This window comes from Corvus kubaryi, unplaced genomic scaffold, assembly GCF_017639235.1.
Source record: "Corvus kubaryi isolate FWS band 111438036 unplaced genomic scaffold, C.kubaryi_AGA036_p1.0 37334, whole genome shotgun sequence".
Lineage (NCBI taxonomy): Eukaryota > Metazoa > Chordata > Aves > Passeriformes > Corvidae > Corvus > Corvus kubaryi.
Window position 1 is genome coordinate 22,310,367 of NW_024581108.1, and position 23,510 is coordinate 22,333,876.

At 45.1% G+C, this 23,510-nt stretch overlaps 1 protein-coding gene across 11 annotated transcripts in view; it reads right to left on the minus strand.

Moving 5' to 3' along the window:
- Positions 1 to 23,510, minus strand: part of DAB1 (DAB adaptor protein 1) — a 417,412-nt gene that overhangs the window by 192,114 nt on the left and 201,788 nt on the right. For 5 of the 11 annotated variants that reach the window (XM_042030804.1, XM_042030802.1, XM_042030798.1 and 2 more), the window contains exon 1: positions 19,877 to 20,331. The gene's annotated coding sequence lies outside the window, so the exon portion shown is untranslated. Of the gene's footprint in view, positions 1 to 19,876; positions 20,332 to 22,079; positions 22,152 to 23,510 lie in introns of those variants that run through there. The other 6 variants (XM_042030806.1, XM_042030805.1, XM_042030803.1 and 3 more) reach the window with 3 other exon arrangements.

A 23,510-nucleotide genomic window follows, 5' to 3' on the forward strand; every position in this document is an offset into this window, starting at 1 on the left:
GGACGGGGCTTGGAGCACCCTGGGATAGTGGAAGGTGTCCCTGCCCACGGCACAGCATAGAATTGGATGAGCTTTAAGGTCCCTCCCAACCCAAACCGTTCTGTGATTCCATGAGAAAGTCTGCGAGTACTTGCAACCTACACACACTTTTACCAACACTTCACAAAGACAGTCCCAACCACCAGAAGAGACACTCCCTCAAAAACCTGGGGTGTTCCACGTTCCTGCCACTATTTTATTGTCTGCCTTTACTGTACTTCCAACAGTTGCTAAGAATTACTACTACACATCAGCAAATACTAAGCAGCAAATGTTTTACACATGACAAATCCTTTGCCTCTGGCGCTTTTAGAAGTTCACATTTTGTCTCATGCAACAGAGCTCGGGTTAGACTCTCACATCAGCTGCTGCAAAGGTTACAAGAGAAAAAAGGGACCTCGTCTCCCACTCAGCCTCACTCTCCTTTCAAAACCAAACTGATTGCTCTTGGATGGGGATGGGGGGACATTCTGTACCTTCCCATATGGAGAGCAGATTCTATGTGTTGAACGTGCCTGTGAGGTAATATTTCAGCTGAATCTCCTGTCTGTCACATCTGGTATTTTGAATAATTGGTTAAGTGAACTGTAAATTAAATTAAATCAAGCCAGTGTCATAAACCTAAAGTGCATTTCCAAAGGTTCTCCCATATGAAATGGGAGTTGGCTTTAGAAGGCTTTAACATCCTGACTCTGAGAGCCTTAACTGCAAATAAATCAACAGCCTGTGTGCTTGTAGCTGTGGAACAGCCCCCCAGAGTGGATTAAAAATAAATACTTGTGAGAAAGTGACAACACGGGTGGATTTTCCTTCATAGACACCTGCCACAAATGAAGGGCTTCTGATGGTGACAACTGGAAGAAGAGACTAAACAGGAAATACCAGGGGAGGCAGGATCCTGGTGGTGCTTCCCTGGCTCTGCCAGGTTGCCTCTGAAGGAGCAGGAGACACTGGCTGCCCTCTCCAGCTCTGGTAGCAAAGGATCTGCAGGAAAGGTGAAGTTGTTTTACCTGCCTGACACTGGGATGAGGGACTGGTGTCCAGAGCAGCTGCTGCTCAGAGGGCTTTGGATGTGCCCCAATCTTTTCTCCCATCCCCTGGAGCTGAATCGCCTCACTTTCGACCAAAAAAAAAACAACCTCACAGTCAGGGAACAAAAAGCAGCAGCTCATTTGCAAGCTTGTCCTTGGGAATGCTCTCCACAGCCTTGTGAATGCTCTCCACAGCCTTGTGAATGCAACGATTTCAGCCAAAGGATTGTCTTTCCCTGCACCTCTCACGGCCCTGAGCACCACGTTTTACCAATAAAGGGCTAATGAACCACAACAGTTGTTCATATGTTTTCTTACTCCTTCTCGAAAATGTCACAATAAATCTATATTGCTGGGTAACAGCAAGCAGATGGATACTGTAGCTCATAATTTGGCATAGGTGTTTTCAATCAAGGCAGAGATTAATTCTCCCCAATGATAACCAGTTCTCTCATTTGTTAGGAGCCCATTATCATTTTCTAAAAGGTTTTTCTCGGGACAAGGGTAAAAACCAGCTGTCTTTGTCCTATTGCTTTATCCATTACAAAGAGAATGAGGGATGGATTTCTGGAGACAAGGTGAGTTAACCACAGAAAATGACATCTCAAATAAGCATAGAAACAATAGCAAAAAATTCCTAGAAACACTCTTGGATGGAGTACATGGACTCATGGAGCGCATCTCCTGTTGCTTTGTGAGCAGCCCAGGAACACTTCTGTTAGGATTATTATTTCCTCAATGAGACTGAAAAATATATTAAAAAAACAGACTAAAACAAATGAAAAAGCTGTTTTCTGAGATACATCTTACAACAGCAAAAGGAATGTGTCCTTTTTTCTAAAACCTTCAAACTAAATAACAGAATAGAAAAACAATATGGATTTTAGTAGCTGGGAAAAATAAAATGGGGATACAGTGCCATTGCTCATGACAGGGAAAGAACTAAAATTTGTAAGTGAATGCAAAGCCTGGCAAATAAAGTGAGCTTCAGTCCTGACTTCCAGACCCTGCCTTGTCCCTGGTCCTGCAGGAGGTGTGTAGTATCTCTAGGAATTTACATTTCCTCACTGATCCTCCTCTGATCTCATTATTTCATTAAATACTCCTAAAAACATCCCCTTAAGGTATTTGTTACCCTTGAATTTTGTTTGCCAATGAGCTCCTAATTGTGGCATAGCAAGTTCATCAACTATTGTATTTCTGTAAAACAAAGAGGTACTGCAGCTAATTATTTGTTAAACTCATTATCAGAGCTCTGCTACTACAAAATTTCATAGGTGTTGAATTTTTCAGCTGACATCCTGCTGCAAGACAGGGAGTGAGGACTTGAACAGAGGTCTTGAAGTGATAAAACAGCGATAATGATAAAAGTGATAAAACAGAGGGGTTTCAGAGTTCCTGCTTTTCCTGCATCTCTCACCAACCTCCAATGGGGCATTTCAGAGCACCCCCAGACACTCCAGGGAAACCGCTGCACTGACCCTCGTGGGCACTGGGTAGGATCAGCACAGGTAATCGACGACTTTTCACTCCCTGCACACTAAAGAAGAATATATTAGTAGAAAATTAATAGCTCTGTTGGTTATTGATTAACAGAAATGCTACAGTGCTCTTACGATTTCAAATTGCTCCTGATTAATGGAAGAGGGAATGGAATTTAAAGAGTGATCTCACTGTGCTGGGAGCATCACAGAGCAGGGGACTGCAGCACTGACTGCAGCATCCTACACCCTGGCCTGCAAACGGGGACCACCCAAGCCTGACTCAACAGGGAACCTGAACTGCAAAATATATTTCTGTATCCATCCTGGGGCTAAGACACTGCAGGGTTCTGCCCCAACAGATAATTGTAATCTGTTGGGTGAGTTTTTCATTCCCTTTCCTGCCTCGCTGCTACTGCAGGAGCTCAGGTGTCTGGTGTGAGCTGCTCTGACTGGGGAGGATCCATCCCAAAACCACTGTTTTATCCACTGTGGTGGGTAATAGTCACTCCTGTCCATTCCCACCTTTTTTTTCTACTCCCTGGCCCAGTGTATCAAGGTCAAGGAATAATGAATAGTCAATAAGGCCACGTCTCCACCAGAGAAAAATGTTTCAGCCTGAACATGAGAGCTGAAAAAGATTTAAATACAGTTTTGTGCCATCCACTCCAGCTTTGCTAATATGAGCTGTGAGTCAACATCCTCTTCTCGATCACTGCAGTTGCCATGTCCTCCAAGAACCAGCCCTGCAATGCTTCCCACAGCCCCTGGGAACTCAGGCTTCTGGGAAGAGGAAGGAAAACAATTACTGACACTGCTCAAGTGCTCACCCAGCAGTGGCATCCCTTAAAATTGTGCAGATTGAATCAGCAAGTCCCTTCCAAGGAATGCCTGCATGGAGAGAAGCCAAGCAGAGCACCTTCCAACACTGACAAGGAGTGTTATACATGTACATTTATTCTATATATGGAACTGATAAACCACTCAAACTCTTTGGGAAAAGGGAGAATTAGCTTTCCAAAAATGCAAGTGGTGCTTTAGACTAAAGTGTTTTGGAAAGGGGGATCGCGTTTCCAGTTCTGCCACTGACCAGCTCTGGATGTGAACAGGGTCTTTGCTCCCTGAGCAACATGTAACAAATCTGCCCTGCAGTGAGGCAAAGAGATTGAAAACAACTTGTGAATCTCCAAGGTAAAACTATTCTATTACAAAGTCACATTGCTATGCAGTACTCATTCCTCTGCCTATTTAAGCTGAATGTGAATGCAGGCTGCTATAATCTTGTATTATAGAGAAAACACAAAAAAAACCCCAGAAAAAGACATAACAACCTCTACTACAGATACAATCAAAACAGGTTTTAATTATTTGCAGGCAGTACTCTGCCATGTATCACAGTTATTCATTTATACTTAAAAAAATAATAACCCTACTCTATTTGATAGTTGGTGATACTGAATTAATAATTTGAGCAAGTCAGGAGGAAGTTAATGTAATCCTCAATTTGCTTTACATCTTCAGAGTCACCTACGGCACTTTACAAGGCAGGTAATATTATCACAGCTGGACACCTTGGTAATCTTCTGAGCTCTTTCTCCTTTTCAAAATAAACGTTACAGATTTACCACGATACTGCTGAAATAGCTGTTAATTTACTTCAAAAGATGAAAAAAACCCAGGTGAATTAACAGAGCCTTGAACTCCATCACACTGAACATAAATTCCAGCAGGGCACAACACAACTGGGAGGTCCAAGGCTGCAGATTGACCAGGCATGAGAACCTCCAGCCACACCTCCCCTTTTAAGGGGAGGTTTGGATCCAACTCCTCCATCCTGGCTTTTTGTTTGTCCTGTGATCCAAAGCTGTGGGATTTGGAGAAGGTGGCAGATGCTCCCTAAGAGCAAACTTGCTATTTGGAAACCTCAGTTTGGCTCTTTGAGGCTGAAACTGAAAAGAGAGGTGACAAGGACCCCAAAATTTAGCTATTCCACCATTCAGGACATCCCAAAGTCAGTCTCACATGAACATTCCTCTCAGGCTTGCTCTTCAGTTTCCAATACTATTGCCTGCTTTTTAAATAGAACTTGAAAAAAAATAAAAAATATATATAAAACTAATTTACACACATTTACATATTAGAAAAGCCTAATCAAAACCTGCCTGATTTCCATGTCAACTTAGATGTTTTAGCAATCAGCAAGCTTATATTAAAAATAAAATCAAAACATATTTGTCTTCTTACATAAGCTGTTATAGCAATATAATGTAAAAAGTTAGAGATCTAAATGACACTGTAGAAGCTGTAAAGGCTGGAATGATTGATTTCATAACGTTTCCAGGAATTATAAATAACCTTTAAGTGTCTCTGCTGCTTTGATTTCCATAAGCAATTGAGAGTTCATTAAGCAGGGATTAAAACAAAGCTGAGGCAGTGCTGGGGACTTGGTCTGAGCAAGGACCTGGGTCAGTCAGTGCTGCTCCAACCTCAGCTCTCCCAAAAAGCTGCTGCAGATCGTGTTGGGTTTGGGTGGTGAGGTGTGGGTAGTGGGGAGCCAGTGCCAGCCTGGATCAACCCAGCACACAGATTCCCCAAGATCAGCTCTGGGATTACAGTGACCTCTGGAAAAGCTGTGAAAATTATGTGTAAACCAGGGTGTGTCAGCCTGAGTGTGGCACCTCCACAAGAACTTCATAGGACCTCCAATGGAACTTGGAATCGTGGAATATAATCACAGCATCACTGAAGTTGGAAAAGACCTCCAGGACCGTTGAGTCTGACCTCCAAAATCACTGAGTCCAACTACTAAAACTTCATAGGACCTTCACAGGAAGTTCTCAGGACTTCTACAGAGAATTCCCCCAAACATTCCAAGCATTTTCCTCCCCTGCTAAGGCTGGAATTTCCCCTCAGTGAGCACCCACACAGCATCACAAACACACACACACGATTTTGTGGCCTTTCCTGCCCGTGTAAGAAATGCGAGGCTTTTGCTCCTTTGGCTCTGAGCTGCAGCTCCAGGTACTGGTTATGGGGCATGAAAAGGGAGGATGGGAGCATAGGGAAGGAATGAAGACAAGGGAAGATAATTGCAAGTACCAGTGCACTAGTTATGTTGCATATATCTAATGTAATTAGTATTAATAAGCTGTCAGTCAGAAGATGTAGTTGTTAAAAGGCAGTTTCAGTGGGGGAAAATGGTAATTGGACTGCTCCATGTATTTGTCTGTATTATTTATTCTGTTGTTTTTTCAGTTCACTGCCACAGTCTTTAGCAGAAAGTGAAACTGAAGAAGTAAATGGAGTTTTTTGTTTAGTAACTAGGAAAAAAAATTAACCTCTATTGCTCTGAGCAGGGCCAGCCATATGAGAGAGGCTCAGGGAGGTCAGTGGGTCACTTCTGCACCTGGTTCTCACTCCAACCACAATGTTTTCAAGCTATAACTTTACATTAATTCTGTTTTGATACATACAACTTGTTCCTGTGCTACCTGGCATGGTACTGCTGCTCCTTTCTATTCTCTACTAATTCTCTACTAATTCTCTACTCACTCCAGATGCTCTGTCTCATCTGCAGTTCCTAAAGCTGGTCAAATCACGTGCACTGAATAACATATTCAATATTTCCCTTTATTTTAATTTTTCAATTGTCTGCAAGCAGTTTACAGCGTCTCCTAAAGCATCTGTAATGAGAAATTAGTCACTAAATATTTTATACAAACAGTTATTTAGGCTGTATCTTGATCACAAGCACTTTGCTGTGGATTCAGCTGGGACAGAAGGATTTGGATTGGATTTGTACTTCGGACTGTAAATTGGCCATGTGGAGACAGCTCTCTTTCTCTGCTCTGCAAAGCAGCCCTCATGACAACACTGGGGTATCCAGCATTCCAAGCTGAAGTTACATTAGCTGTGATTGCTCTGGAATAGCCCAGTACATCACCTGCACTGAAAGTATTCTTAAATCTCAGAACTACATAAAAGTATCACATCCCTATTTTACAGAGTGATGTCACTTTGGCTGCATGGAGGAGCTCTTGACCCATGGAGAAATCCTGACTTTTATCCCCAGTGTCAAGAAACCTGGACAGAGCCTCACTCAGGTTAATTTATATATGAGGAAGCTTTGGTAACACTGGCGCAGGTTGCCCAGAGAAGTGGAAGCCCCATCCATGGAAACTTTCATGGTCTGGATGAGGCTCTGAGTGACCTGATCCAGTTGAAGACGTCCCTGCTCATGGCAGGGGGTTGGACTAGATGGCCTTTAGAGGTTCCTCCCAACCCATTCTGTGATTCCATGTGCATTGTCCGTGCCATAGTCCCTCAAGTGCTCCTCCAGCACAGTCCCCTGCCTCCCATCACTCCTCAGATCCCAGTGGAGCACTGGGAGTTGATGGTAACACCAGGAATTTCTCTTCTGTGTGTCACATCAATAAGAAATGCTGCTTTTTTTGGCCACCTGCTGAATTTAAGAAATCTGTAAGTCATAAACCCTTGGCAACTGCTCTGACTACTGCAACCCATTTTTGATCCTGACTTTGTAGAACCCCAGAGGAAGTAACTGAAGGCCTCGTTGGGCTGGAATAGCTCCCATCAGCTCCTGTTATCAAAATGAAACATTCCTGAACCAGTACCACTCCAGACAACGGCTAGGAGACATTTTGTGACTCAGGCAACTAAAGGAAAAAATAGATCTTAGAAGACATTAGGAAGAAAAATGGGAACTGGGATGCTACCAGAGCCCTGCTCCTGCATCTGACACCCTGCTCTGTGTGGGATCACGGGGAAGCCAGGACGGGGCTACAGAGAGACCAAACCTCTGGCCTGGGCATACCCCATCTCTCCTGTGGCTTGACGTGGCTAATTTGGATGGCTACGGTTGGAGGTTTGTTTGGGAAATGTTGATTGTTTTCTAACTGTAATTGATTGTGATCATTTGTTGCAGTCGTTGAGTGCGAGGCCCCGCGTCGTGCTCAGCAGAACGTGAGGATGAGAGAGGCCCAATCCATCTGCACCTTCCTGGAACTGCCTTAGACCCCGTCAAGCCCCAAGCCACACACTGAAAATGGGCCACCGGAGCTATTTGGGACCTCGCTCTGGTGACTCCTTCCTTGCCTCCTCCTCCTGCCAAGCTCCAAGGTTAAAATAGATGATTCTGGTGTTTTTAAGGACAGGGAGGATGGAAGAGGAATCTACGTCCTTTCAAGGATGGAATATTTGCAAGGAGGTTTGGACAGGGAGAGTTTGTGGTCATTGAACAGCTTGTCCCATAATTACAAATAAGGATCCAGCTGAGGCATGGCTGGGCTCATTTTCAGGATGCATGGCTGCTCCTCATCATCCCCTTCCCTCGAGGGACCACTCACCACCCCTGACAGAGCAAGACACTCCCAGAGACTGCCCAAAAACTGCTGGGGCTCTTCTCAAGCCACTGCTGATACAGGAGCTGACCCCACCCCTGGAGCCACAATTCCAACCCATTTTCCAAGTCGTTTATTGACACAGGGACAAAAGTCATTTTCTCCCAACCAGGTTTTCTTGTGTCAGCCGTTCAACATGTTCCTGTGGTTTTTTTTCCTCCCTTTCTTATTACCTTTTCTGATGGTAAAGACGTTGCAGATGGGCATCAAACTGTGCAAAATGTAAATTATGATTGGGTAGAGTCAGAACGTAAAAAATAAGTTATTTGGATGCATTTTTTTTTTTCCTAAGGACATATGGCATGCTAAAAAAATGTCTCGTGTTCATTAAGGCTAAATGAGACAGGTTAGAGAATCATGGGCACCAAATGGAGAAGTTGGGGAAAAAAAATGCTGGCTGGCAACTCATTCTGCTGATAATATTTTTTGGATGTTTCCCTCCTGCCCTCTCTCCCTCATTTTTTTTTAAACTGCAAGGACATTTTCGCAAATATTTCACAAATATCTGATGGCTGTTGCTTAGGAATCTGTCCTCCCCGCTGTGCCTTCCTCATTTGAAGGTCATAATCTTCAGTTTGTGAAATCATAATTATCTTGCTAGCCAGCAACTCTGATGTCACAAATGGAGGATTATGATGACTTCAATGAAAAAAGCAGCAGCAGGAGAAAATGAACTCAGCCACTCAGAGCTTGTTTTCCTCCCCCCCCTCCAAAGAAAAAGGATACAGCAGAGTAAAATATCAGCAGAATGATCTCCAAATAGACTATTTTCTGCATGGCATCAGTACCTCTTTCAGAATATGAGGTTAATTTCTGCCTTGTGCCAGTTTAATGCAGACTTCCACTTTATTTTAACACATAGCAGGTCTTATATTTAATGTAATAGCAGAATCTTGCTACTTCTTGTGGAGCTCATACAGAGACCTCAGAGTTCTTCCATAAAAATGAAACAAGGCTCCCTGTAGCACTCAGGAAAATAAAATGGCCAAGATTCACCACAAGGTCACCTAAACCCGGAGCAGGGCAGGCAGAGAAAGATAATTTGCCACTGTATCAAAAAATATAACAAATAAACACTGTCAGATGAATAAAGTATTTAATGGCCAACTCTCCTTATTGCTTGTAATTAAGCCTCCCTGCCAACCTAATGCTAAAAATTCAGACTTGCTCAGTGACAACTTCTCTCCCCAAAAATCACAGAATCCACAATGGGTTGGGTTGGAGGGGACCTTAAAGACCTTTTAGTTCTGACCCCCCTGCCATGGGCAAGGAAACTTCCACCAGAAAAGGAGTGAATCTTCCCCTAAAAATGGGGGACAGGAGAGACCACGGCAGAGCTGGGACCATCCTGATGCATTTCCCAGAGCAGAAGACACATAAACCCCAGACATTATTTAGTTCTTGGAAACAGGACTGGGATGGCAGTGCTGATATTCCTCCAGGACGGGCGCTCTGGGAACATGATTCAGCAATTCTGAGTATCATCATTTTGAATAAAGCTATCAATGTTTCTCCTGAGGAGTTTGGAATACAAGAAGATTTCTACTGTCACTATAAATGCTAGCACGTGTCTCTTGGGCTTCAAATAATGTACATTTCAACTGCCTGCTTGAATGAGATGTTAGAAGAGCTATACTCTGGATTTCTGATTGTTTATAAAACATGAACTAATAGTGCAATGACACCGTTGTACTGTCTCTTCCCATCGCTGCTCTCAGGCACCTGCAGGATATCCACATGCAAAAGCAGCAGTGCACTGGGACCAACCCCAAATCTGGGAAATGCGGTGGATTCTGCCACAGGGATGAGAACAAAAGTACTGAATGCCAGAGGTTTGGGGAAAAAAAATGCAATTCCCCATCTGTAACCATGTTCCCTGGCACTTGGCACTGGTACTGGGCTGTGTAACTCAGAGGGGAGTAAGTGGCAGCAATTGCATCCTCGAGAGGAGATGCCTTCCAAAGGCGTATCACGGCAACAACATCCTCAACTTCCTGGCTGCGGAATTCGGCGGCGAAGGGGAGAGGACTGGGGGAAATAAAAGCACAACAGCTGTGGTGCCACAGGCCCCTGGCCCACGGAATATGTTAGGAGAGCGCTGCGCACACCCACCGTTCTCAATCATTAGAAACAACATATGGTGGGTTGGTGTTCGTGCCGCCTTTCTCTGCCTGCCCTGTTTCTGCTCAAGGTGCAAGTAAATTAGGAGAGAGGAATGCTGCACACGTGAGCAGAGAATTGCAGGGGGAACAACCATATGGGGTCAGGAGGATGTGTAAATGCTTTGCCACCACATCTTCATCAATTCTAGAAGCTCCGAAGGCAAGGAAAAACTATTCTGTTTTGTGTTTGTGTGGTCAAAACCTTTCTGTGCTTTTTTCTGTTCTCACAGCAGCTGAGACACCCCATCATTGCCCACAAACTCCCAAAGCACAGAGCACAATACCACGACATTTGCAAACGAGGTGACGACAACCGGGATGGCTCATCCAACCCTGAGAGCACCCCACAACCTCTCTGTGTGTATTCACAACACAGAGATTTGTGAAATCAGCCAAAATCCAAATTGCTGTCTTTGAGACAGCCAAAACAGAGTCAGACAAACACTCTGGACTGTGCAGGGTGGCCCATGGTGGCCCAGAAGTGGGAGATGGGTCCTGAAAACACCTTTCATGTGGGCAGCTTGGCAGCAGACATGGCTGCCACTAAGGACAGCGGGCAAGGATCAGTCTCGGAGCAGCAGGAAAAAACCCAGGGATGGCAGGGGATAGGAGTCCAGACAAAGGCACAGGCTCACAGCACTGCACAGACATCAGCTGAGGCAGGTGTGTTGCCAGGATCTGGGGAACGGCAGGACCAGGACCCATGGGGGCACTGGGAACGCTGCGGCTCGCTCAAGATACGCACAGGAAAAAAGGAGCAAAGTCTTCCATTCACCTCTTTTAAAAGCAGGATTATGAATTTCTCCTAACATTTAGACTGCTTTTGATGGTGGGAAAGGTGGCATGAGAAATGCCAGCGCTGCCAGAGGAGCTGGGGATGGTGACAGGTGCTGCTGCAAGAGTGACTCACCACGAGAGCTCAGGAGAAGCGACATGGGAGTTGGTGTCACAAGTGTGGAGTTAACCTTTGTCACCGCTGTGTTCAGCTCACTTCTCCCTTTAATGAAGCAGCTTGATTTATGTACGAGTCATTTGCCTTCATAAGAAATTTATTTAATGATCATCTTTTTTTCCCCCTCCGTATTTGTCACTTGGAACGTGGTAATTGGTGTTTGAAGCTGCGATGATGGCGCGTCATCGAACGAGTTCAAACAGCCCCACACGGTCCCTGCTCTCCGGATCGGAGCTCGGCTGTCAGCGAGGGAGGACTCCCGAGACAAGGGAAAATCCCAGGGCTGCCTCTGGATGCTGACAGCCTGAGAATGGCAGATTCTTTTCACTCCCTGCATGACACAAGACTTAACAAGAACTGGGGAGCAGGACAACCTCGGTGACTGAAGTGGGATCTGGCTCCAGAGCTCCATCCTGGTTCAGCAAACAAGAAATCCAGTGAGGACCAATAGACACGTTGGAGTACACTGCTGAATCAGATCCTAATCTCCCACTCCCTTGGCATCTCAAAACATGAAAACAATACAACCATGCCAAGAATCTGCTATAAAAATAATTGCTTCTAGTTTAAAAAACTAAGTTGTGAAACACTTAGTTGCAGTCGGATCTTAATCTCTCTGCAAGTGTCATTTTACATTAGATCCTTGTTCTTCATTCACAATTTGAATCAAAAAAGTACTTCTGGTTTAATTAGTTTTATAAATTTGCTGAGCTAAATGAATACAGCAGTAAAATCAAAACTGCAGAAAATGTGTGTAATCTCAGCAAACTGCATTACTCGTGGAACAAATTGTAAACCTAAAAATTAATTTATTAAATTTATTAATTAAAATAATTGGAATTAAATTATTTGATTAAAATTACTTGAAATGCCAAGTTGTGAAAACCGTGAATTAAGCTGCCACAGAAAATCTACAGATCATTTCAATAAACTACAAAAGCCCCAGCTACAAAATTCTCTGCTCCAGAGAAATCAGCTGGTGTGTGGAGATGAGCAGTCCCACATGGCCAGGGAGAGTGGAAGAGTTTCAAATTCATTCTGTGACACCAACTGGAGACTTTTGTTCTAGATGATAATCTTAATTTTCTCAAAACCCATTACAGTCCAAGTATAACTTAAAGTACACTCCCTTTCCTTGTGATGGCTCGGTGTCAAAGCACTGTGAGTGATGGATTAGCAATATTTGATTTCAGCTTCCAGGGCATTAATAATCACAGGAAATAGCTCTTTTAAGCAGGGTTTCCTTGCCCACTGGCTGCTCTGCAGATTGCTAGGACAAAACCAACCTGTAAATGCAGACACTGTATTTCAGTACAGCTCTGCCAGCTGGCCACACCATTATGCACATCATTCCTTCTACTTGGGCTTCTCAGTAGGAAAAAAACCAAATCCTAAATTGAATACATCCTAGGAATATGAATTTAATTAAGAGGATGACAAGAGGAGATAAAGGCAGGAGGGTGTTTTATTATCAGAATAGATTTCTACCTGCACTGCTACAGCTGTGCCCATGTATTGGTGCGTTCTAGCGGAGAAAAACCTCTGCAATCTGTACTGACATGGGGAACACCAGCACCACAGGTACCTGTGGGAGCTGAGCAAAGGAGACAAAATTCTCACTCTGTGCTGCAGGAAAGAGAACAGATGGTGCAAACATTCACACACACACAAATTCACGGTTTTTTATAACACGAGATTGCTTCCACACTTATGCTGAAGAGGATTATGGCTGGAGTTAGTCATTCTGGATTCTCCACTAAAATCACCTGGGAAAGGAGTGCAGCAGGTGAGGAGCTGAGGTGGAACAGGGGATAAGCCACGGATGGGGCTCACAGGGAGCCACACAGGAGCTCTCTCCACAAAGCCAGACACACCAGTGCTTCTCTCCAGTTCACTGAGCACTTCCATGCACATCTCCAGAGCTCCTGCAGACCCCAAGGAGCTGCCTGCTGGCACCAGCATGGCCCCCCAGACACAAACAACGGCCCAGAACCCACAGATGCTTTATTTAAGAACATGGATGCAGATAGTTCTCTAGAAAGCATGCACCATAAATAAAACACGTTTAATAACCCAAGAAAACCAAACAAAATAAATAAACCATGCTACTGACTGGCAACCTCCTCTGCAGAAGAATCTGTAAAACACTTTCCAGGGTTTGCAAAGTGCCTGCCTGCAAAATATTTTGCATGATACAGTGCTATTCCAGAAACAGCTGTGATGGTCCACATGGTGCAGCAGCTGACAAACTCCCTGCTGGACAGCTCTCCCACTCTCCACCCAAACCAGCTCAAACATCAGCTGGAGTCAGTGCTCAGTTTTATAAACGCAAGGTATGATTTATTAGAATAAAATAACTATGACTATGTTTTCCTACTGCTGGGAGTCAGTGTGGTCCTTGTGAGGTCAGGAATGCCAGGCCAATCTGTGCCAGCTCACTGCCCAGCCCAGCAGATTCCCTACAGACCATTAAGGGAAGCAGTGAAGCCTGATGTGCTGAGTGATGTTCCCACAGCTTTATATTTCACTTCTGGACACTCCTCTCACCTGCAGAACGAAGTGACATGAGTCACACTGAGGTCTGATCTTATTCTGGATTTATTTCCAGTTTTGGACCTGTGCTGATGCTGGAAGGGATCGGGCAGCAGTCCTGCTCCTTCCTGCTGTGAGGAAGAGGGTGGGAGATGAGGGGAAGGGGGTAAATGTCAGGTCCCAGCCAGGCAGGAGGGAGATATCCCCTTGGGATGCAGCATGAGTGCAGTCTGATGAAAACCCCTCTGAAACTGCTCTAATAAGACTCTGCAGCTGCCTCTGCAAAGGGGCATCTCAACTTCAACTGCTCCATGTGGGTGAGAGGCTCATTCCCATAGGAAAAGCTGGCGGGATTGAATCCAAGCTTGTAAGAGGTGATTTCCAGAGTCAGTTTGTTCTTCTCTGCCCTTTTTTATTCTCTGTATAAAGCTGAGCACACAGGAGAAGAACCAAATCCAATTTAGCATCAACTAATTCTTCGCAGGACAAAAGCTCCCTTTCATTAAAAAAAAGAAAAAGAAATTCCCCTGTAATTTCATCCACGCCATGAGCTGGTGAATCACCAGAATGGATTCTGGATAGAAAGCTCCTGCTTTGGAGCGAGCTGTCATTGTTGGCTTCCTTGCTCTGCACTGCACACAGCTTGCCTTGTTTCACAGCCAGAAGTGCTGCTGGATCTTTTTGTCCTGCTCTCCCCAGAACTCAGCCACTCTTCAGTTGGATCTGTAAGTGCCAGCAGGTGGGAAGGGGCGTGGGGAGGGAGGGGCTGCCAGGATGCTCCAAAGGACCATCTGTGTGGGCAGGGAATGTGCAATCCCAGCCAACGACACCAGAACATCTGTCTGCCTCCAGCCCTTCACCTACTGCAAAGGTTACGCACCATCGCCGTGCCAGCTGTGCCAGGCACCAGTTTAACACAAAACACCCCAGCAGCAGCCTGTGGGGACATACTTCTGTTGTTTTTAGCCATTTTAAAAACACAAAATCCTGCCTAATTGAAAGCTGGAGTGCTCTCCCACTTCTCCCTGCACAGGAGGTGTTACTGGGGCCAGTCAGGTGTTTATTTCATGAGACTTCCCCTTGTGGGTGCAGGACCCCACTCCACACAGCAGTGGTTCATACTGTGTGCTTTGCCTGTATAAATCTTGGGATAATAAATTTTGGGATTATACGAGCAGCCAGATTTCCCAACAATAATATTGAAGCAAGGAGCTTAATACTCTTAACACACTATCAATCACACACTTACAAACCCACAGAGTAACCCAGAGACAGCAATTTCCCCCATACTCCTCATGGATTTTACGACGAATAAACAAAAGTTTCCCACCCTGCACTTTGCCTTTCCAAGAATGCTGCCAGCTCTGACATTTTTTATATTCCTCTGAGTAACCAGTGCCAAAATTTTCCGTATCTTTACCAGCAACCAAAGCAGCAGCTACGGAGGGCTCCTGCAATCATCAACCTTGTGAGCACAGTCAGAGGTGTTTCCCAGGTGGGATTTGAAGAGGAGAAAGATGGAAAGCTGTTCAGTTATCTCTCTAGTCTAACGCTGCCTGGAAGGTTTGGGTCTTTTTTTATGTTTGAACATCATGCTCTTTAAACATGTTTTGTTAATGCTTTATTGCCTTTTTAGGGAATACTTGGAGGAGGAATCACCTAAGAAACAGGACATTCATCTCATAGCCAGCCTTGAAATGTGCCTCCTCTCCACGTGACATTTTTTAATTCCCAAAAGCCACACTTGCTGCCACTTTTATGAGGCTTTTTGATGCCTGTTTGTAACTCCCTGCCTTTCCAGGCTCCTATCCCTCATCCCCAACGAGCTGCTCACCGAGCAGCACCGCCGCGGTTGGCGCAGCCGCGCTCACGCCCTGCCAGGCTCTGCTTTCCAGGCTTTGTTTGTTACACCAGCCGCTGGTAAATGAGGCTGGTGTGACAGACCACTGGCTGGATAATGAGTTCATTCTCCAGACCCACCGAGAGCAAGGTACTTCCCTGGCCCATCTGTTCTCTGCACTCCTCATGGCACGGCTCCGGGAACGCTCTTTGTAAAGAGAGCAGTGAACACCCGGAGGAGCTGCTGATGTGCAATAGGGTTGATGGCCCCTGCAACACACACTGCAAAGCTTCCTCAGCTGAAAAATGGGAAGAGACAGAGCACTGGGATTACTTCAGAGCCATTGCTGGAAATGCTTAAACTGGGGAAAAAAAAAAATTTAAAAAAAAAAATCAGGGAGGAAGAAAGTCTCCAGAAGGCTGAAGAAAATCTTGTAGTGAACACATTGCATGGGTACAGTGCCCTCCCACAGCCACCTCTATTTCCTCTAGGTTTTCTAAGAGAAATCAAAGCTCCAGGAATTCACAGGTCTGTAAACAGAAGCGGTCAAAAGTCAAAGTGAAGATCTAGAGAGACTAGAACAAGAAATGACACTTCAAAAAACCAAGCCTGGAAGTTTATCCAACCTTGAGCGAAACTGGCAGACCTGACCTCAAAAAGGAAAACACCAGTTAAAAAGCCTAGGTACCATCTGCAAATATTTTTAGAGGCAAGGAAAACTGGTACCATCTTCCATTTGGAGAAGGGATGAATAAAAAGTGATGGGGGATGGTCTACTTGAATAATGAGTAATTTAATGAAGATAACGTGGGCTCTGTAGTTTCCCACCTCCTCAGTACAAAAGTGTGGCAGCAGATGACTGAGAGCACCACATTTCAAACTCCCTTTAAAAAAAAAATTCCCTATGTGTTTAAACACATTTTCCCACACAACGTGCTGCTGGTTGACCTGAGTGAGGGACAGATGTGAGCCATTCATTAATGCCTTGAGGCTGATGAAGGTCAGAAGAACATCCTCCCCCACATCCAACAGGACATTGTAACAAGGAACTCTCACGGTTAGGTTGGGATATGAGCCAGCTATTAGCAGACAGAGCTTGCTCCAGGTAAATCCTTCCACAGCTGCCTATTATCCCCATCACATTATTCCTCCTGACAGGCAGCACTGTCCATATAGATCACAGGTGCAATCCAGTATGGAAATCCTATTCAGTTGTGCAATACATTACTGTCTTCTCCCTGGTTGTACTAATGCCTGAATTAAACTGTAATATCTCATGACTGGAACCTTTCTTTAATTCATACTGAAGACCCCTCACACAATCTATGCGCTGAACAAAGTAGTAAATCCACCTTAACATCTTTATGCTTTCTCATAGTCTTTAAATCATTCATATCCAGACTTTCTGTGTGTTCTGGATCAGATGGAAATGTTTCCAGTGCATAACTTTTCCATTAATGGTTTTGGGGAATGAACTCTTCGAAGAGCAACCTCTGTCCTTTAAACATCGGGAGAAAGAGCAATGCCCACATTTCACTGCTGCAGGATGAGCCTGCAGAAGCCCCTGGGCTCTGATCCATCCTGGAGTGAGCTCTCTCTGAGCACTGGCCGGAATCAGGTCCTGAATCCATCCCTAGGGAAGAGCACACACTGCAAACAGGTGGCTGGTGGGGTGGCATCTCCCTCCCTCCACCAGTGTCCTTCCCCTGTATGGGCAAAGAAGTCTGGAAAACTCCCCTTTCTGTCACAAGATGTGCTTCTGTGGCTAAAACCCTCCAAATGGGTTTCCCTGCAACACCAAATGCAATTATTCGCCAAGACTTGATAAGTCTTGCAACTTTGAAAGTAAGTTTGAGAACAGGCTCCACTGCATCATCTGCAGGAGTTAAGGCAGGAGAATAACAGAGCTGCAGGTAGGAAACCACAGACTCGCTGCACTGCACCTAATTTGTGAGACATCTCTCAAAATCAGCTTGAGACACAGCACTCCAAGGGCTCGCAGGCAAAAACCACCACTGAGTACAGCAAAACACATTAAAACCACGTCAAGGGGTTTGGCAGAATTCTCTAAAATTCAGAGAAAGATTCTTCTTTGCAAGGACACTGCACCCTTTAGGGTATTGATGACCCTTTTTCTGTCAACTGCCATCTCCTCCATGGACTTTTTTTCCTCTGTGGGTCCAGCCTAGAGCTAGAAGGTCCCATAATCACTGCTACAGGTGCTGGAGGAGAGAGGGGGTTGTTAAACTGTGAAATCCCTCAAACCGAACTTTATCAAATGTGTTTATCCAGGACACAAAGCCCCCCTGTGGGGAAAAGCCTCTCTGCTTTTTGGGGTCTGCATGGGCAGCTCTGGAGCCACCTGCCACAACTGACCAGGAACTGCCACACCGAGAGCTGACAGAGCAAGGTCTGCTTTAGAGACTCCAGTTCCCTGCATGCCTGGGAGAAGGGACTGTACCAGCAGCTGACTGAAGACTGATCCAAAATTCTCACGGTTTCTTTCAGCCAAATACGGTTTCCAGTCTTGTAGGGCCAAGGAACATTTTGTTGAAAGCACAGAAACTAGCTTCTGAAACAGGAGAATATTGCAAGCAAATGCAAGCATGGTACAGCAGCACAGTGCCAGTTTGGATTGCTTCCTTAACATTCCCAATTTCTGGCCTGAGTCCAGCCTCTCAAACGCAATGGGTTCTCCCCAGTGCCACGTGTTACCACAGGTCTCTCCCTAATTCTGAACCTGCTCTGAGAGGATTTGTCTTCCTGCAGTGCTCTCCAGCTGCTCCCAGCTTCTGCCTCCAGCCTCTGACCTTTCAAAGGCTACCTGGGAAATCCCACATTTGGTAAGAGACTTTTTAAAGCAAACAGTTTACGTAGGATTAATTCTTCCTGTAGACCTCAAAAAAAACCTCCTTCCTGATTAACAAAGGTCACTGAATCTCAAAAGTTTGTGGCAGACACTTCAAATATGTTACAGCCCTCCTCTAAAAAAATGAAGTAAAACAAAACTGGGTTTGTCTGGAGAAAATAGATGTGGCAGAAGAAAAGGTAAGAAACTGGAAAACTGATAGAGGAGCAGCTGTGGGTTAACCTAAAGAGCTGGAGAAGAATAAGGCAAGGACCTCATGCCACAGCAACACCCAGACACAGAGAAATAAATCTATATCCTAACAGTGAGCACTGCTGGAGCTCCTGTTGTATCCACTGTGTAGTGGGATATTCTCTGAATGCTTTCAGGTTGCGCTTTCCCTTCATGGATGACCAAACACGTTGCAGAGGTCTGACATGACTTTATCTTCATTTACAGTGAGGGGACTGAGAGGTGGTGATGGGAAGTCCTTTTCTGAAAATAAGACAGTGGGTCATTAGCTAATTTAGAGCCCTGGTCCTCCACCCTCCAGCACTGCTGCCACCCTCCACAGCCCCCACAGGGAACACGAGGTTTCCAGGTGCCAGTCCCATTGCAGGTGCTGTGCCTCGGAGCACGCCAGGACTTCCCAGTGGTGACAGCTGGTGACAGTGTCAAGCAAAGCTCAGCACCGAGGGCCTCCCAGCTGGGCTGGACACCAAAAAGCCATGCTGGCACAGAGACTGTCCTGTTACAGAGCAGGTGCTGCTCAGGCAGGGATGCTCCAGCCCTTGGGGGACTTTCACAGATCTCTGGGACCAGCAGGGGAGCAGGAGCCTCCTTTGCTGAGGAGACCCTATGAAAACATGAAGAGGGAATCCTCAATCATCTTCCTGCACGTTCCCATCAAACCATTCTCTGTTAGGCAGCCATGACTTTGCTAACCTGACTGATCCATAATTCATAACTAATATCCATGCTCAATAATTACAGTGTTAATATTTTGGTAATTTAGAAGTACCTTTCTCCAGCAGAGTTCAGCCTGTGCCACTGAATAATGCACAATTTAAGTGTTTATGAACAAAACCGTTCTCTCTCCTCTTTCTTTTCCTTCCCTGTTCATACTTCCAAAATGTTTTCAAAACGTTAGGGAAAAGAGGAATTTGAAGAGGGAATCTCATTACTTCAAGGCAGAATTAAAAAATTATGACATGCATAATGCCCCATTTATCACTCAAAGCCAACTCTGCAGTACAGACACACTGAAAGCCCTTTACTCTCTAATCACTAATAGGTAACACTATCAAATTCAGCCCTACACTCCATTAGAATTGCAGTAGAAAAGCACTTAGTGTAATGCCCAAAGACAGCTCACCAAATACTGCTCACTTGGCTCAAAGACAAGGCTGAAGATGTTAATAATGTGAAAGCTACCTTAACCAGTGTGCTTTATCAATATGCTCAGAAAATGAAATAAAACACCTACAGAGAATTTCTGTAGATTAAAAAAAAAAAAATCTAACTTGTATTCAGCCCAAGAACTGTAACTTTTTCCCAGATTTGTGCATTACCCATGGATGTCTTGCTGTCCCAGCTGCAGAGCCCATCATCTCGCAGTTGCAAACCGCAGGAATCATTTCCATTCCTTCCTTCCAACCACATTAATTTCAGGCTTGCTTGTAGCAGGATTTTTTTTATGTCCTCATTTCCTAATTCCTCATTTTCCCATCAGTCTCCCAAGCACGACAAACGTACAGTGTTGGCAGGGCAGCGGTGAACTTCATCCAATCTTCTCTCTCAGTTGTGCCTTCTTTCCTTGACCTCCACCAAGGGAAGGACACGCAGAGACACCAAGCCTCTGTGACCAGGTCCAGTGCTCTTGTCCTCTCTTTCCATGTTATTTTCAACCTCAAAATTCAAATTTTCTGGGGTTTTCTTATTCTCCAGAGTAAGTATCACTGACAGAGCATCACACTAAAGCACCCAGAGCTGGAGCAGAACCACCCAGCTGCAGGCAGCAGCACACTTGTGATGGGGGGGATATAGCAAACACCGAGTTTACACATAGAGACACTGTGAGCTGGTGACAAGTAGTACAAAGACTTATTTGATGCAAAGACAGAATGACTGCATTGCTTATGTCAAAAAAAGATCAGTGGAAGCATAACAACAGAGCATTCTGCATGCTACACACACCACGTAAAGCACAAAAAATACTCTTTATGTTTCCTGCGCTTTTCTAGCCTGGTTTCCCAGGGAAAAAACCAAGAGCTGTGCAATTGTTCTGTCACTCATTGCTTCCCCAAATAACTTTTGAACCTGTTGGCTGATCTCAGGTTTGACAGATAGGCTGAGGTCTCAAAGGGATCACATTCCTATCAGATGCATGAAAATAATAGAGACTCCAACTGGTGCCTTTGCCGAGCTGCCCCCTGCGCCGTGCCTGCCTCTGCTCTGAACCTTAGGGGTACCAATTAGCCCACGAGCTGGAGCAGCTCTGTGGAGCAGGGAACAGCTGGGGGAATGCCTGCTTACATCTTCAGACAACGCTCCCAGCAAAAGCAACGGTGTGCGCGCTGCGGCCGCAGGACGCGCTGGGAGGAGGGCTCCGTGCTCCCACCACAGGACACAGCGAGGTGAGAGCTCAGATCCATCCTCCTCCAAGCACAGAAATGCAGAGCAGAATCTCAAAATGCCCGTGCTGGCAGCCTGAGCTGACCTTGGTGTGTTTGGTCCTTACTTTGTCCTCAAACCCCAAGCCACTGGTGGTGTCTGTGAGCTCCCACACCCTGTTGGTGACAGAGCCCCAAGGATTGTCCTGTCCTCCCAAAGCTCAGCAATAAATGGCATTTCCTCCCTTGCCCTCCTCTGCCTGCCCCTCAGAGCTGCAAACAGCAATCCAACCTCTGAGCTCCTAAAGAACACGTGCATTTTCTTGCTGGCATCACCAAAAAAATAGAGAGGCGCTGCCTGGCAAAGTGTAGGATTTCTGTTCAGTTTTAAGGGGATGTGTATGACAGGGAAGCTACAAAACTCTCATTCTAATAGCCAGTGCTGCTAATTAAAACTGTTTTGGAAGATCTGCAGCCAGCATATAAATCATCCCTCTATATGCTATAAATAAGAGGCAGATACGGAATTGAATAGCTCCCATTTGTCAACGGAATGAAGAGATTTGATTGTGTCTTTTTGAATAATAAATCCAGACATACCTAGCAGGGCACAGAGAGTTGCTCCAAGTGTCTCTTTTATCAAACAACAATGATTATATTATAGGGTTTGCATTATGGGCCATCATCCATTTCTCTTGTTTTCTCATTTATTGCTGACATCCTCCCTCCCAGATGAAACATTTTGCTCTGTACAGAATGTGTTCATGCAAAGATCTCAGGAGCCAGGCAGGAGCAAACACTACTGAGTCTCCTGATGCAGTGTGCACCTACCAGGATGTATCACAGAGCAGAAGGGAGTTTTGCAGGGAAACTGAGCTGTGCAAGCCTAAATACACAGATTTTTCACCCTAAATACACAGGTTTTTCATCCTATCCTTTTTTCCATAGCACTTCTAAAGGACACTCAAAACGCACTGGGTATCAGACAGAGGAGAGTCACCTCATTCTTATTGGCAATAAACGTCCATTTTTGCAAAACAACGCAGAGAACCAAAGTTAAATTCCTGAAGATCATCTTATAACATCACTGAACAATGGAAACTCCAAAGGCATCCACACACCAGAAGCAGATTCATAATAATAATAACAACAAGAATAATACCTCACTCCTGTGCGGAAATCTCTTTTCAACCATGAACACTACATTCCACTCACAGCCACCATGTCTTTCTCACTGCAAAAGAAACAAACAAATGGGCACCAATTAGAAAAGGGCATTTATTAATGCTAAGTTCAGACTAGCTTCAAATCTTGCACATGCACTCATAAAACAGAAGATTTAGGATTCCCTGTCATATGGAAGGCTGCAGAAGGTTAATTGAGTTCACTGTAGAAGTATCATTACCTCTATAACACACCTAAGGAAAAAAGCACAGCAGTCAGGTTATGAAGATAGATTTATTTTAAGCCTTTAAAACTCTTTGTCAAATTTTTGCCCTCTAACAGGGTGAGGATTCCTCTCGCTTTGTCCATTCCAGTGCAACTGAACAGCAACTTCCACAGCAATTCCCTCCACTGTGGCTTTCACACCTTCCCACAAAGAGATGCCCTTGTCCCACACACTGATAGACTGAGACACAGAGAAGTCGTGACCTCTGGCATCTATTCCCATTTTCCCAAAGGAAAAGCGTTCTCTGGGATGGACCACGAGATTCTCTCTCCCCTCCTGAAAGAGCAGCTGCTGGCTGGGTAACAGTGAAAGCAGCTCAAGGGGCTGCAGAGAATTCCTATGGGCTGTGCCTTTCTCTTTGCTTTTGCTGGGGCTTAAAGTGAGGAAAAACACGGGAGAAATCTTCCCATCTGGGATCCTTCATCCCCCCCCTTCCAAAATGGCAGCAACTGCCTATGGTCCCCTCAATATCACTGGGATAAGCAGCATCCTTGTGGCCTGCTCCTCATCTGCTCAGGCTGGTAAAGCTCTTGATGTGTGTTTATTTTACCAACAATAACTGTAAATTGGGATGATTTTATTATTTTGGGGTTATGTTTGCCAATAAAAAGGGAAAGACAGCACGGGCTGAAAGAATTTTATGGCTGGGCATTGATTTTGAAATCCCAGCCTGCCTCCCGAGGTGCTCACCTGGCTGTCTGCCCTCCCCTTGCTCCCTGGAGTTTCTGAGTCTAAATAATGTTCTAGGCATCACAAGCCAGCCCATGGCTCCCATGCCACCAGCTCTGCAAGGACTTTGCAGTCACTGTTTAGTGCCTGATGATGACACAAAAGCTGCTGCAGAGCAATTCACAACGGAGGCACACACACACATAGCACAAAGCAGGCGGATGGGACTCAGAGCACAAAGAGGATAAAACATCATTTTAACAAAATCCATTTGTTCAGATGACCCGAACTCGAAATTAAGGTGTTAAAAGCCAAGACAAAGAGGATTTCTGATTGGCAGCCAGTGATGTCAGCCCTGTGCCAATTACAGAGGGAATTCATGTGGCTGCCTTTAAAAAGAAATAATTCCCTCTCTGATACAGCAATAAGACATTGTAGACAGCCCATTTGCAGGGGATTACACGGCACTTCTCA